The sequence below is a fragment of the Pteronotus mesoamericanus genome, unplaced genomic scaffold (assembly GCF_021234165.1).
Source record: "Pteronotus mesoamericanus isolate MK-2021 breed Mesoamerican mustached bat unplaced genomic scaffold, CSHL_Meso_final contig_256, whole genome shotgun sequence".
Taxonomy (NCBI): Eukaryota; Metazoa; Chordata; class Mammalia; order Chiroptera; family Mormoopidae; genus Pteronotus; species Pteronotus mesoamericanus.
The window spans coordinates 689988-706974 of record NW_026555108.1 but is presented as its reverse complement, the minus strand read 5'-3'; the positions used below and the strand labels follow the sequence as shown (position 1 = coordinate 706974).

The 16987-nt window shown below is 40.0% G+C and overlaps 1 protein-coding gene across 1 annotated transcript in view; it reads left to right on the top strand.

Moving 5' to 3' along the window:
* The window catches only part of MTMR8 (myotubularin related protein 8), an 85429-nt gene that overhangs the window by 18163 nt on the left and 50279 nt on the right, over positions 1–16987 (top strand). The window lies entirely within an intron of this gene.

Genomic DNA, 16987 nt, shown 5'->3' with positions numbered 1-16987 from the left:
TGTTGGCAATTGGCTCAAGATGACTGATAAGCAGGAACTGAAATCAGCTAAAAATACAGACTGTTACTGCTGGCCTCCAGTGGAGAGAGGTCTTGGTGACGTGTATGAAGTTAAGCCCCAGCTGCCCTCTGCTGTGATTTATCAAGCCACCTCTACAGCAGGAGTGAGGTCACAGAGGCTCTGTGACTTTTAAACAGGCATCCTCCAAAAGATCATGGGTGACCTTCAGCAGTAGTTTTCTGAGGCTGTATCTCTAGCTAGTGAGATGGGGGGCGTACACCTACTTACTTTCCTAGGATACCATGGGAAGAACAATAACCCCTAATAGTGGAAAAGCCCTCGAAGTAGAACATAAGTGGGCAATACATGAGTTGGAAGTTTGGATATAGAGAAGGACAAGTAAGATATACTGCAGCAGCTAGTAGCTCAAATGCTGGCTAATCTTGCTGAGACCGGAGCTCTAGGTACAAAGTCAAAACCCCCAGAGGCTCACCAATTCACAACTTCTTTTGGGGTGGCCAAAATAGCCTCAGTCTCTCAATTGTTTCTCTGCTTTCTGATTCTTTCCCTCTAGTTTATCTTTTGCCCCACACCAGGCTGTGAATTTATAGTCGTTCATCCTCATCTAGTCCCCCGATGAGTATTTATCAAGCATTAGCTATGTGCCAAAGGCTTTTCTAGACACTGGGTTACAGTATAGAAAAGAAAAACCTCTTGGAGCTGACATCATAATGGAAGCAGATAAATAAATAGAAAACAGTACTATCCCTTTTACTGAAAAGATTTTATAAGTCTAATATTTTCTTCTTCCAGATTTTCCCAGGCTTTCTTTGCTCCTGGAGGTTCACTCTGACTTTCTGACTGTTCTGCAGCCTGTAGCAAACCATCACCTGTGCCTTAATTTCCTCTAAAATGATACCAACTTGCCTTAAGGAGGGAATGTTAGGAGGCATGGCTGAAGTTAATGGTGGAGAAAATCCAGAATAGCTTTGGAAATCTATTTATTCAAAAAATATTTTTTGAGTACTTACTGTGTGCCAGAATGTATCGTAGACTCTGGAGATCAAGAAATAAATCAAAAGTGCCTCCCCTCATGAAGCTGACATCCTAGAGGGGGAGACAAATAATAAATGGAAAAGACATTTATAGTATATCAAGTGGTGTTCCTAACTATGAAGAAAAAGGGTTAGGAGGGTAGGGAATGCTGGGGAAGGAGTGGTGGTGGTCTTATACAAGGTGCTCAAGTAAGGCTTCTCTGATATGGTGACATTTGATCAGAGGCCTGACAGAGATGAGGGAGTGAACCTGTGGCTATCTGGAGGAAGGGCATTCTAGGCAGAGAGAATAGCAAGTGTAAAGGCCCCAAGGCAAGAGCATGTGTGGAATACCTGAGAAACCGCAAAGAGATCAATATCATATAAGCGGTGAGAGAATTGGGTGATAGAAGATGTAGTCACAGAAGTACTGGGCTTAGATCATATGTAAGGCTTTGTAGGCTGTGATTAAGAGTTTGGCTTTTGTCCTGAGATGGGGAGCGACTGGAATGTTTTAAGCAAAGAAGTAACATCATTATAGATTCTCAAGTCTGGATGGTGCTTTGTAGAGAATAAATTCTAGGGAGGACAGGGACAAAACATGGAGACGCAACTGCGACAACAATTCAGGCAAGATAATTAAAGGCTTGGGTGGGGGCACAGGGGTGAGAAGAGGCTGGGTTTGGAGAATGTTTTGAAAGATGAGCTGATAAGATTTGATTATCTGTCAGGCTTGGGATAGGAGAGAAAGAGGATGCCTCCAAGGCTTTTGGCTTGAACAACTGGTAGGACAGAGTTGCCATTTCCTGAGATAAATACTACCCGAAAAGCAGATTTGAGGATGTAGGTAGAAATCAAGTTTGGTTTTGGATATGGTAAGTTTGAGATGCCTCTAAGACATTCGAATAGACCTGTACAGTAGGCTGTTGGATATTGCGTAAGCTAAAGAGCTTAGAGGACAGATCAGGACTAGAGACAAAATATTGAAAGTTCTCTAGAAATAAACAGTATTTAAAGGCATGGGACTGGATGACAGCACTCAGGGAATAAGAGTAAATAGAGAAGAGAACTAAGGTCTGAGCCCCGACAGCACTGCAATATGTAAAGATAGGTGAGATGAGGGATAAACAGCAAAGGAGACTGGGAAAGAGAAGTCTACAGAAGTAGGAGAGTAGTGTCCCCGAAGTCAAGTGCAAAAAAAAAAAAAATTGTATCAAGGGGGAGGGAGCGATCTGAGACAGCTGGGAGGACAAGAAGAGGAGAGAATTGGCAAATAGATTTTGCAATATGGAAATTCCTTCTAACCTTGACAAGGGCAGTTTGGTAGAGTGGTGGGGGCAAAATGTGATTTGAGTTATTTCAAGAGAGAATGGAGGAGAGGAAAAGTAATGGGGGGAAGGGGTGAATTTAGAGAAATCTTTGGAGGGGTTTTGCTATAAAATGCAACAGAGAGATGGGGGGAGGTGGAAGGTAGACAGTAATGTGGGTCAAGGAAAGGTTTTTCCTTTAACTTGGAAATATATATTATAGCAGGTTTTGTGCTGATAGAAGTGATCCGGTAACTGGGAATGTTAGATGATAAAGGAAAGAAGGGACAACTGAGTAGGTAAAGGAGGATGAAATTGAGTGGACAAGTGGAAGAGCTGCGTTAGGGTGATTTAAGAACAGCTGATTCATTGAAGGCAGATTATGTGGGTCCACATGCAGATTTGGTTGTGAGAGGATGTGAAAGTTCCCTTCTGATGGCTTCTATTTTATCAGCAAACTAGGAAGCAAGGTAATTATCTGAGAGAGGAAGAGGAATGGATATTTTAAAAAATATTTTATTGTATTTATTTTTAGAGAGAGGGGAAGGGAGGGAGGAAAAAAGGGAGAGAAACATTGATCAGTTGCCTCTCTCTCATGCTCAAATGGGATTGAACCTGCAACCCAGGCATGCACCCTGACTGGGAATCCAATGCATGATCTTTATAGCTAACTGAGCCATATTGGTAAGGGCAGGGATGGACACTTTAATAATTGGGTTGAGGAAGGAATGGTAACCATCAGTATTCGCTGTGCCATTATGATGTTCCTGTCACCTTATATTGTATATGTTACCTCTCTGAATCCTCAGAAGCACCTTATTAGCATGGTTTTACAGATAAAAAAACTTAGACGCATAGAGGCTGTGTAACGAGGCTCAGGGTCACGTACCATTAGTAAATAGCAGAGCCAAAATTTGAATTTGGAATCTATCCCCCTTTTTACTATCCCAAACAGCATGGAAATGAAGGTTTTTTTTGTTTGTTTTCCTGAGAAACTGGGTGTATGGTGGTAACATTAATAGGGACAGGGAAAACCTGAGAAATAGCAGGTGACAGAGGTGGGAGAATTCAGAGATCAGGAGGAGGGTGTGAAAGATGAGTTTGTTTTTGGCCATTATGCCCTTAATAAGCTAGCAGGAACACCCAAGTGGAACTCTGGGCAGAGGTGGGGGATAGTTGGAAGTTTCAAATTTGAGCTGAGAAGAAAGGTCATAGGATTTGAGATGTAAATTGGGGAGTTCCCTACCAGAGAGTAAGAACTGAACTTGAAGAAGACATCAAGATTACCAAGGGAAAAGAAAATAGAAGAGGAATGAGGACAGAAGCCTGGGAAATGGCTAAACAAGGATAAAGAGGAGCTTGGAGGGAGGCAGAAAAGGAAAAGTTAAGGACACAGGCGGTGAATCTATTTTATAACAAAGTCTAAGTGTTAAAAGGGAATCAACGGCATTAAATGCCGCAAAACAATTGGAGTGTGAGCACAGAGAAGAGTTGTCCTGGGAGTACAACTCGGGTTTTCCAATGCCCAGACTGTTCTTTTTTCCATCATAAGCCTGATTTAGAGAACACCACTGAGTGACTGTGCCTACCTGCACCTCATCTGAGATGTGGTTCAGTGGGCCCTTGGTCCTTTTGTTAGGCACGATAAATAGTAAACCAAGGCAGGAAGGAAGGGAGACATGTCTAACCCATTAATTCAGCAGTCCTGAGCACAGTCCAATAAGATTCCTGGGCATTCCAAACATCACAAGCAAATATAGCGCAGGAGGAAGGGAGTTCCTGAGGCTCTGTGCTGGGAAAGGGAGTCTCTGCAGCAATTTCACTAGGACAAAAAGCCTTCACTAGGCAAGAGAGAGAAAGCCTTTGTAGCTGTATATTGATCTCAAAGTCTAGAAGGGGGAGAAAGAAGGGTACCTAGAAGCTAGTTAAAGTGTAGAACCCCTGAACCCCAAATAGTGGGGACACTCAGATCTGAGTCACTACTTGTAGCCTTTTTGCTCAAGTGCATAAATGAACTTGTATTTCATTTCCACTATATGTGCTATTTCACTTCTACTATACGTGTTGTCTTTCGATTGAATTCTCTTGCACCAGAGGCAAGAACTGAGGAGGCGGGGAAGCCGCCCCCCACCCCTGTCTCCCTGGTAACGCTTTTACCACATCTGTGATGACAGAAGTTGTGACGCTAGTGCAATTGTCCAGGCTGTAACTAGGTTAATGGCAGTAGACTTGTAAAGGAAAAGAGTAAGAGGAGGACATAGTTATAAACCATTAAAAAAATATTCTATAATGACTTTTCCACGGTATTACAGCTAAGAAGCTCCTCCGAAAGCCAGTTGCCACAGAAGTACAGTCAGCATGCTATCTCTGCAGGGTGTCATCACTGTTAACATTAGAGACCAGTAGAATGATATTGATGCTCAGAATCCTTACAGCATCAAAAGATACATGAAAGGGTGCGGCTGCACTCGGATTTGAGACTTAAGAACTCCTGGACCAAACCTGGAGTTTGAATCAGAACTCAGTTCCCCCAAAGAAAAGGGCACTTGCCAGACACCAAAATGGCGGGAGCGATCACGGGCGAACTGTCGCGATAGGAAACTCCGCCAGGATCAGGTGACGAGAGCTTGAGCCTGAGAGCGTTAGCCGAGCGGTGGGCGGGGGCAGGAGCTCTGGTTGGGCGAGACTGCGAGGCGGCAAAGGCAAAGCTGGTTGCGGTGGCAGCCTGAGGAGCGAGAGCGCTGCGGGCTTCGAGCAGCTGGAACCGAGGTCATGGACTACATCACGGTGCCGAAGGTAAGGAGAAGACCTAGGCGAGGCCGGGAACCCAGAATTCCCTATCGGTGGTCAGCCGGGAGCCCATAGTTACCTGTCGGTGGTTAGCCGGGAGCGCGGGCACACCCCCTCAAGTCTTCTTGGGGCGCTCTTTGACGCCCCGTTCTTCGTCCTTTCGTCCGGTCCGCAACCCGCGTTCTCTTCTTGCTTCTCATCCCCTTTTAACTAAACTGAGTTTGTCCCTCAAGTTTTTCCCTGAGAACCTGCGTGGAGGCGGTGGCAGCGCAGAGCTGAGGTGATTTGCGCCAGCCGTTGCCTCACGCGCCGCGACCCTCAGCGCCGGCCGCGCACCTCGGTGCCCGGCGCCTCCGACCCCAGCTCCTGCCGACACACCCCAACCATTACTTCGCACACCCCCTTTTGCACACACTCACTGTACTTATAATCGCCTTTCTCAGATACCCTACATGGCATTGGCTCCGGAGACTTGGTTTATCCAGCGTTTCTGGTCCTTTTTGGCTTCCTCGGTCCCTAACTTGCGTGGAGGTCTGCCCAGACCGCCACCATGGCCCCTCGCCCTCGCTCCCGGTGTGCGTGGGTGGGTTTGGAGGGGGCGACAGCGTCTCTCCAGCCCAAGGTGAGCTGTGGGAAGATAAATTCTTCCAGAGTGGACCTGGCCCTGCTCAGCCAGGGGGAAAAACCGAAAAGGTAGCATTGCCAGGCCAGTGGCGCCTATTTACGGCGGACTCCCAGTTAGAGCCGCTTCTGCTGCTTTTCTCTTTTTTCGGAACCCTGCTTTATCGCTCCTCTCCCCAACATCAACCACGTTCTAAATCCACCTTCCTCCTATCAGTTTTCTTTCTACCATCTGAGGCTGAGGAGCAGAGAAGAGGTACGACTAGTGTCTGCTTAATTTTTTTTCCCCTGTCCTTCTTAAGAAACGTTGCCCAGGCCCATGGGTTTTGAAGCCAGAAGACTTGGATTAGAATGCTGGTCCCCTCAACTGGTAGCTGATGACTTTGGACAAATTATCCTTTTTTTTTTTTTTGCCGTGTATAAGCCACACCCACGTTTTTGGCCCAAACTTTCAGGAAAAAATCTTTCCATTTTAATTTTTAAATTAATATTTAGAAACAAAACAGATTACTGTATTCTAGGGTATTATTTTGCATACAGACATCGTTATTGCTTTTTACAGTTACCCTTTTAATGCATAAGCATAAATAAAAGAAAAACACATAGATATGGAATTAGTACTACCCATGTATAATGCACATCCTTATTTTTGCCTTAAAAATTTGGACTAAAACGTCTGCATTATACACGGCAAACTGTGATAGTTAACCTTTTTGAACCTTTTCTTCTTTACCAAATGTGAATAATGAAATTTGCTTTGCTCACTTCAGAGGGTGGTTGTGAGGACTAGATAAAATGATGTGTACGTAAGCCTTTTTTTGTAACTAGAAAAGTGTTCTGTCCTCTTGATGACTCAAGATAAAGATGCTGTCTGATGGGCAAACTCCAACCTTTACAGCTCTTTTTTCCTGACTTTTCCTTCAAGGCCCTTCTCTGATGAAGATGACCACATCCCTTGTACCCTCCATCCTTAACATTTTTCTTGGTCCCTTCCTTTCCAGGTCATGTCATTTGTGTCCATTTCCTTGGCATGGTATAGGAATGTCGCACCATCAAAGAAAAAGGGCTTCTGCTCCATCCACTCCTCCCCATCCACCTAACCCCGGGCCACACTACCCAGATCAAAATTAGCTCATTGGAAATGCTCCCTTTGTTTTTCTTCCAACCTGGAGAAGAGGGGGGAGGAAAACCGACCGTGTGCTTGAGTGTTATAATATTAAAATATTTAAAATATTAAAATATCCCTGTTGGGGGATTAAAGCTATAAACTGGGCTAGCTATTTTGTAAGGGAGAAGATACCATTATTCTCCCCATATCAAAATAATAATAGCATCTAACACACTGAGTATTCAACTGTGTGGTAGGCACTGTGTTAATTGCTTTAGGTGAAATTGGTCTCAATCCTTAACCTATAAGAGAGGTGCTATTATTATTCCCATGTTACACAATAGGAAGCTGAGACCCATGGAAGTGAAGTGACTTGAGTAATAAAGATAAAAGTGCTTAGTTTCAGGCTGGTGTGGAGACAGAGTTAGTGCTAAAGAAAATTTTAATATGCATCATGGCTAGACTTCATTTTTACTGCATGGATGGTATTGTAAGTCTTGGAATACAAATTAAAACTTCAAATGAAAACTTAGTTATTTAAATAACATTGACATTATTTTTGGTGCCTGGAAGGGTTTTGAGTGCCCATAGGTGGTATGCTGCCACAAGTCTATTTTTTAATTTTATTATTATTATAAGTTGCTGGGAAGGATCAGGCTTGCAGTAATAGCTAGGGGTGAAAGTGGCCTGCCTCTTGTTAAATTACTATTTCCACAAAAGGGAGAGACTTCTGTTTTCTCCATCTCAGGTCAAAGAGATAACCAAGAGCTTGTCAGTTATTAATTCTGCCTGTCAAATGCAAAAGTGACTTTTATTTTTGGTTTTGGCTTCAGTTTGCTTCTATTCTTGAAAAGACTTTCAGTAGAACTGTGTTGAAGTATAACATACATATGGAAAAGTTTATAGATTATAATTTTGTACTCTGTGAGTGATCACAAACTGCACATATCCATGAAACCAGCACCCAGATCAAGCAATAGAACCTTACCAGGAGTCTTCTCATTCCTCTTCTAGTCAGTCTCCCTCTCAAGGGTAACTACTATCCCGAGTATTCTAATGGAATAGATTAGTTTGCCATTTTCTTTGTACTTAATATAAATGGATTCATATATACTTTTTTGTGCCTGGCTTATTTTGCTCGGCATTATGTTTGAAAGATTCATATTATTCCTCAGAGTTATTGATAATTCTCATTGCTGTATAGCATTCCGTTTTGTTAACGTGCCACCTGTGGTTTATATTGATTTATTCAGTCTTCTGCTGATGGAGAATTTCCAGTTCTGGCTGTTACAAATAGAACATTTTCTTGATGGATATACATACACATTTTTTGTTGGAATGTATACAGGAATAGAATTTCTGGGTCATAAGATGTGCATACATTCAGATAGAGTAGACACTACCAATTTTTCACTCTTGCTACCTATGTGTGAGAGAGGAATTATCTTTTTAAGTTATAACCTTGGGATTTAACAATGATTTTTGTGTCACATCAGAGCTACCCAAAAGTTCAGTGACTGTTCTCTCTGAATCAGAATTTGTTCTTTGCACTTTTCCCTACCTCCATCACTCCTGTGTGTCAGCACCTACAACTCTTCTAGGTGTCAGCACCGAGAATTCTTAATTACCTTGCTGTTCCAGAATGGAACCTTATTAATTAGGATTTTCAGTTAATATTAATTGAGTTTCAGCTGGCTTGGAAATGTACTGTAGTGATTAAGAGTATATGCTTTGAAGCCATACTGTCTGCATTCAAATCTCAACTCTTCTACTTAACTAAATTTGTGATCTTGACATGTATGTAACTTCTCTATGCCTGAGTTTCTTCATCTGTAAAATGGTGGTGATAATAATAGTACCCATCTCACAGGGTTGTTATAAGGATTCAATGAGTTAATATTTGTAAAAGTGCTTAGACCATTGCCTGGTGCATCATAGATGCTTAATTTAGCTGTCAATTACTATAATCATTATTAGGTATCATTTACAAAATCCCACAGTGGGAAATGTTAGGGTACATAGCTGTCTTAGATATAGCAACTGCTCTCTAGGATCTCTCAGTCAAGTAAAGTGATGAGAGCAAGCTTAAGATCCAAGAATGAAAGTGAGAACTTTCATAAGAGGGACAAATGAAATACTGTTTTGGAGTTTAAAGGCAAAAAAGGTCCAGTTCTAGATGAGTGTGAGGAGTATGAAATGAAGAAAACTTTGTGGAAGGAGTGGCATTTAAGCTGAGTCTGAATAATAAATAGGATTATACTCTTCAGAGATTGGGAAGGTGAGAGGGACTCTCTACCAAGAGAAGTGCAAGAGCATAAGCTCAGGGGCAGGTAACTCATTAGGGCAAGGCAGTGAGAGGAATATCTCAAGGAATTAAGTTGTAGAGATAATTTTGTAGATTGTAGAGGAACTTAAATGTTACGCTGACGAATTTGAATTTGGTCCTATAGGTAACAGAGCTCCTAAAGCTTTGTAAGTCTACAAATGTAGAATATGAAAGTTAGAAAGGACGTTTTAAAAGATTATCTAAATGAGGATTGGGAATGCAGTTTCTTTTGGCATGACGGAAATGTTCTAAAATTATATTGTTGTGGTAGCTGTACAACTTTGTAAATTTACTTTAAAAAATCACTGGACTGACCACTCAAAACAAGTGAGTTTTATAGTATCGTAAGTTCAGGAAACATGCCAATGAATGATTGAATGAATGAATGAATGAATGAATGAATGAATAAATAAATAAATAAGATCATTTGGTCATAGCCCAAGCCTCTCATTTCACGGATGTGAAAGCTGACTAAACTTTCTTGCTAGGTCAAACATGTAGTGAGTGGCAGAGCCAGCATTGTCTTTTTGCTGTTTAGTATGCATTATTGGTTCAGGCTATGACAAATGTGTGGAATTATCATTTTAAAGAGAGCCAGAACATTATTGGGAGTGCAGGTGCATATACAATGCTATTCTGGATAATAGTAATAATAAGTAATAATACTTTATAGTACTTTACAAAGTGCTTTTCAAGCAACCCTACCTGCTCTCAAGATTACTATTTATGTGAAGCTTTCCTAAAAGCAGGTAATTTTTGGCTTGACTTCTAGGAAACTAAGAAACAAATTCAGTATTCAATCATATTAACTGCATTAGCCCTTGTACTTAGTATAATTGCTTCCTCTTCCTTTTCATGACTTTGATTTTCTGTTCTTATAACGTAATTGTAAATCTGTCTTTTATTATAAACCACCTCAAATTAATTTAGGAAAGAGGCAGGGTCAGAATAAATCAAGGTGAAACTGGGTAAAGTGTGTCTTTTATTGTCAAGGAAATATGATTTCCAGAGGTGAGGATTGTAGTCCCCTTCCAGATCTCAAAGTCCAAATTCACTTGGCTCTCCTTTGATTCTTTCAGTCACGATAATAGTGTAACATACTGGAAAAAAAGAAACAAAACATGAACAGACAGAGCTGGATTTGAATTCCAAATGTATTATTTCTTTGATCTGAGTTCTTGACCAAAGCACGCAAATGCTCTGAATATCATTTTCCTCATTTGTGAAAAGGGGATAATTTTTACCTCTTGGGACTATGATGAAGATCAAGATAAGGTATGATAAGGGGCTGGCACATACTAAGTGCTCCATAATTGTGTATTGCTTTCTGTTTTCATGTGACCCAAACAGTGGTAGAGGCTTTAGTATACACTAGTCCTGGCAGGTTGACGCAAAGATCTGCCTGTCTCAAAGAGGGTGATTTTCCTGAGGATCCAGAATGGCTCTTGGTAATACAGTGCAAAGAGAAAGGTTACCCAGGAAGCCCTGGTGGCAGTGGTGTGGCATTTTGGCCACTATTTTATAGGCTTTGGAGTCATTTTTCTCACCACCAAAACTTCTTTGGACCTCAGTTTGTGCTGTGCTGTTAACTCCCAGAAACCGCTGGCATTTGTTTTAAGGTTGTGGGTTTTTAGATAATCATTTTTGTAGTTTTGTAGTACAATACGTAAATGTTTTAGAAAGATATTTTTTGAGTCAATAGATTAACTTTAATAATTATAATTATAGACATAGAATTTTAAAAAGTTTTTATAACATTTCCAAAGATTTTTTTGATCACTGCTAGGTGTTTTTCTAGATCTCTTGGCTGTAAGAGTTAGAAAAGAAAAGGGAAACAAATGTAGGGACATATAAAACCATACAAATAGATTAAAATACCTTTGCTCTGGCCAGCATGGTTCAGAAAACTTATATTTTGGAAGTTCAATTTTTTTTTTTTTTAGCATTTGATAAGTTTTATTATAAATTAAAGTTTTCTTAAAGGTTTACAACTTTCATCCTATGGCTTTTATGTGTTAAATATTTAGTTTGGTTATTCCTTATTTTTTTTAGTGTTCAGTTATAGAAAGATTTTTTATGAGCTCCAAAGACATTTTCTTTATTTGAGAAGTCCATTCTGGACAGGGAGGCAGGAGACCTGGGTTCTAGTCCCAGCTCTGATACTGACATGCTGTGTGACCTTAAGCGTCATTTCCCTCATGAGTAAAATAGTACCTACCCTTTATTGAGCAATTACAATGTGCTAGGCACTATTCTAAGTGCTTTATGTAAGCATTACCTATTCATATACTCACTTAACACTCAAAATAATACTACTATTATCTTCATTTTAAATATGTAGAAATCAAGACCCAGAAAGCTTGAGCAGGTTGCTGAGAGCCAGAATATGAAGCAGACAATCTGTGATTCAAAAGCCTGCAGTGTACTGCTTCAATAAAATGAGCAGATTGGATTGTACTAGCATTTCCTAAACCTTGCCCCCGATGATTACTAGTCCCGAAAGATAAGTTATTTAAAAAAAGTAAAAAGAATTTCAAGGTAAAATATGTTGATACTATAAACACTGTAGAGATCTGTAGGGAATTTTCACCATTAAAATCTCTGAGAAACCCTGCAGTAAAGAATCCTGTTTATATTTGTTTAACCCAGTGTTTCCCTAACCTAACCACACTGTGTGTGTGTGTTTGTGTGTATAGTGTGTGTGTGTGTGTGTGTGAACACCAGTTATCATCTCGTGGAACTAGGGTTCATAGACCCTAGTTTCAAATATGCTTTAATTGGAGTAGTGCTGAAAAATAGCATGTGAGGAAGCATAAATTCAAGGCAAGTCTAGGTTGCATTTTTAACACTTGCTTCAAATGACCTTGTACATATTGACACAAAAGACTTCATTTGCCCTCTACCTTTTCCTTTCCTGCCTCCTGCCCCATTAAATATTTTCTTGGTTATTTAAAGAAGAGACATAAATCAGAGATGATTGTTGTGAAAGTAGGTGAAAGCCTTTTTAATATGTGTAGGGCAGCAGTTGTTTTCATGACAAACGCTCTCTCCTGTCAGAGATGATGCCACATGGGGCAGGGCTTATGTTGGACAGGTGTACCGCTGATGGATCTCATTACACTGTTGGTTTTCCTGGAGGCAGATGTCTCATTTTATATTTATTTTTGCAGTGTATTCAAGTTATTACTAATAACTGTGGAAAATCAGGATAGTAAATGGATTCTGAGAGCTCTGAAGTGCACCTGATTTCTTCTGTCCTCGCTTCCTCTCTTCCTGGAAGGGAAATGAAAAAAAAAAAAACACACCAAAAAACAAAAAACCCAGCTTCCCCTAAAGCAGTGATTTTCACCAGTGTGCCATGGCGCACTGGTGCGCCACAAGAGTTTTTAAAACATACAGTACCTGACTATTTAGTTAGGGGCTCTAAGCTCTTTTCCCTTAGATTTGTCAAATAAAAAATGACAACAGCCAATACAACAATAACCATGAGGTGTGAGTGAATCAAGATTATACCTATTTTTTGTCAGATTGACAAAATACATTATATTTTTTGGTGTGATGCAGCATTTTAGTAATTAGTCTCTGTATACCATGATATGGAAAATGTTGAAAATCACTGTTCTAGGGCAAAGATTTTGTAAATGTCAGTGCTCTGACCACAGCCAGGGAGTGCAAAACTAACAAAGCAATTGGGTATCCTGCCTGGGAATTAGAGTCTGTGTAGTACCTAGCAGTGATCAGTCCCTCCCTCCCTCCCTTCCTTCCCTACCCCCCTGCCTTCCCTCCCCTTTCCTTCTCTTCCTTCCCCTCCTCCTCTTTTCCTTTCCTCCTTTCTTTCTTCCCTCCCTTTCTGTCTCATCTCTCACCTCTTTCATGTTCTTTCTCTTTCCTCCTTCCCTTCTCCCACTTCCCTCTTTTTCTCCCTTTCTCACCTTCCCTCCCCTCTCCTTTTCTCCCTTCACGCCTCTTATGTCTCTACCCTTATCCCTACCTCTTTTTCTTTTTCTCGCCCCACCTCTGCTCTACATACATACATATTCTATGGGACTCAGGTTTCTGTGAGATAAAAGCAGGTCTCCTACAAGGAGTTAAGTAGTGCCCTGAACCTTAACACGAACCCCTTCCAAGTGGCCAGTGTTTCTCATTGAGCATCTCCTGCCATTCAAGGCTTCCTGTCCTGGGTCAGGCAGGAAAGAGCTAAAGGTGTTTTATAGTTTAAATTTCTACTCCTCACCTCTTGCCCATTCTTTTCAAGTGTGATTTTTCCTGACACTCAGAGAGTGAGCCCCTATTCAAACTGGCACTGATTTCTTCTATTAACTTAATCATAGTTCCTCTAGCAGTAGCAAGTGTACTTTCTTTTAACTTTCCCTTGGCTGATGAGATCACATGCTTTTACCAAACTATTCTCATCAAGTTTATATAGTCTTCTGCATTCAGATTAGCAAATGCCTACCTGCAGCTTCCTCATCAGGAAAATAAATTGTATGCACTCATGTTTCTCTTGCAGCATTACTTGTAGCTTTTCCCACATGCATTTTCTATGCGCCCCCACTCCTACTCTTCAACTTACTCTGTGGCTAAACATACTGAGGGTTCTTTTGTTCCCCCTCCTCTTTCTTAACCCATTTGGGGTGCTATAATAAAATACCACAGGCTGGGTGGCTTATAAACAACAGATTTATTTCTCACAGTTCTGGAGGCTGAAAGTCCAAGATTAGGATGTTAGGGCATGGCTGGGTTCTGGTAAAGTCCCTTTCAAGGTTGAAAACTGTCGACTACTCACTATGTCCTCACATCATAGAAGGAGACAGGGAATCTCTCTGGAGCCTCTTTTATAAGAGCACTAATTCTACTAATCCTATCTATGAGGGCTCTGCCCTCATAACCTAATCTCCCCCCACAAAGGTCCCACCTTCAAATACAGTAATATTGGGCATTAGGATTTTAACATAGGACTTTTGGAGGGACACAAACATTCAGACCATAGCACCATCCTTCTCCATTTGGGGTTTGATCTTAAAATGTCAACTGGGTTTTAGTAGTTGTTTTCCTTTATTTTACATTGGACGTGCTGAATCTGGCTTTTTGTTTAACTCTACCCCTGCTCTGGCCTTATCCTTCCACCTTACCTCCCTCCCTTCTGCATTTGCATACTTCTTGCTCCCTTCCTTATTTTTCTCCAGCCACCATGTAGCTTTCTGTATCTGTTCTTCTAGTGGTGACTCTGTGTTGGAAATACATACCTTCCTAGCCTGTAGAGGAATATAAGTCTAGTTTTTGGGGGGATTGGAATGAGTGGGTTTTTTATTGTAGTTAAAAAATAATATTATATATACCATCTTAATCATTTTTAAGTGTACTGTTCAGTAGTGTTAAATATATTCACATTATTGTGCAACATATCTCTAGAACTTTTTCATCATACAACACTGAAACTCTATACTTACTGAACACTGATTTCCTCTTTCAGCACCCTCCCCCCAGTCCTTAACAACCATCTTTCTACTTTGTTTTCTATAATTTTGACTACTTTAGATGCTTCATATGAGCGGAATGATAAGGTATTTTTCCTTTTATGACTTACTTACTTCACTTAGCATAACATCATCCATGTGGCAGGATGTTCTTTTTAAAGGCTGAAAAGTATTCCACTGTGTATAAATAACCACATTTTCTTTATCCATTCATTTGTGCAGGGACATTTGGGTTGCTTCCACCTCTTGGCTATTGTGAATAATGATGCAGTGAACAAGAGTGTGAAAATATTCCTTCAAGATCCTGCTTTGAACTATTTGGATATATATCCATAAGTGCAATGCTTGGTATATTTGGTAATTCTTTTTAAAAAAAATTTTGAGGAATTTCCATACCATTTTTCATAATGGATGAATCATTTTTCATTCCCACCTTTGTCTTAGTTTCATTTACTTTTATTGCCTGTGCTTTTTGTATCATATATAAGAAATAATTGCCAAATTCACTGTCTTGAAACTATGCCCCTGAGTTTTATTGCAGGAATTACATAGTTTTTGGTCTTACTTTTGGGTCTTTAATCCATTTTGAGTTAATTTTTGTACAGTATATCAGATAAGGGTCCAACTCCAGTACAGGTCTTTTATATCCTTGGTTAGGTTTATTCCTAGGTATTTTATTCCTTTTGTAGCAATTGTGAATGGAATTGTTTTCTTAATTTCCCTTTCTGTTAGTTCATTATTGGCATATAAAAATGCAAGTGATTTCTGGATATTAATTTTGTATACTGCTACTTTGTTGAATTCATTTATGAGTTCTAGTAGTTTCTTGGTGGACTCTTTGGGGTTTTCTATGTACAGTATCATGTCATCTGCAAATAAAGACAATTCTACTCTTCCTTTCCAATTTGGATGCCTTTTATTTCTTTTTCTTGTCTGATTTCTGTGGCTAGGACTTCCAGTACTATGTCGAATAAGAGAGGTGAAAATGGACATCTCTGTCTTGTTCCCAGTCTTAAGGGGAACAATTGTAGTTTTTGGCCATTGAGTATGATGCTGGCAGGGGGTTTGTCATATATGGCCTTTATTATATTTAGGTGTGTTCCCTCTAATCCCACTTTGCTGAGAGGGTTTTTTTTTTTTTTACCATAAATGGTGCTGGATTTTATCAAATGCTTTTTCTGCATCTATTGATATAATCATGTGCTTTTTATCCTTCATTTTGTTTATGTGGTGAATCACATTTATTGATTTGGGAATGTTGTACCACCTTTGCATTCCCAGAATAAATCCCACTTGATCATGGCGTATGATCTTTTGATGCATTGCTGTATTCAGTTTGCTGATGTTTTGTTGAAGATTTTAGTGTCTATGTTCATCAGGGATATTGGCCTATAATTTTCTTTCTTTGTAGTGTCTTTATCTGCTTTTGGAATTAGGATAATGCTGGCCTAATAAAATGAGTTCGGGAGCCTGCCCTTCTCTTGGATCTTATGAAATAGTTTGAGAAGGAGAGATGTTAGATCTTCTTAGAATGTTTGGTATAGTTCCCCTGTGAAGCCATCGGTCCAGGGCTTTTGTTTGTTGGGAGTTTTTTGATTACTGCTTCAATTTAACTAGGTGTAATCTGTTTATTCAGATTCTCTGATTCTTCCTGATTTAATTTTGGAAGAATGTACATTTCTAGGAATTTATCCATTTTGTCCAAGTTGTCCAGTTTGTTGGCATATAACTGTTCATAATATTTTCTTACAATCCATTGTATTTCTTTTTAAAAAAGTTTATTTATTTATTTATTTTGAAAGAGAGGAAGGGAGAAAGAAAGAGAGAGAAACACCAATGTGTGGTTGCCTCTCGTGCATCCCCACTGTGGACCTGGCCTGCACCCCAGGCATGTGCCCTGACTGGGAATCAAACCGGCAACCCTTCTGTTTGTAGGCTGGCACTCAATCCACTGAGGCACACCAGCTGGGGCTCATTGTATTTCTTTGGTGTCAGTTGTTATTTCTCCTCTTTCATTTCTGATTTTATTTATTTGGGTGCTTTCTTTTTTTTCTTGATGAGTCTGGTTAAAGGTTTGTCAATCTTGTTTATCTTCTCAAAGGACTAGCTCTTGGATTCCTTGATGTTTTGTATCTTTTTTTAGAATTATTGTTTATTTCTGCTCTGATCTTTATTTTTCCTTCCTTCTCGCTTTGGGCTTTGTTTTTTTCAAGTTTGTTTAAGTGTGAAGTTAGATTGCTTATTTGAGCTTTTAGTTATATATTTATTTTTTATTTTTTGGAGATAGGCCTGTAATGCTATGAATTTCCCTCTAGGATTGTTTC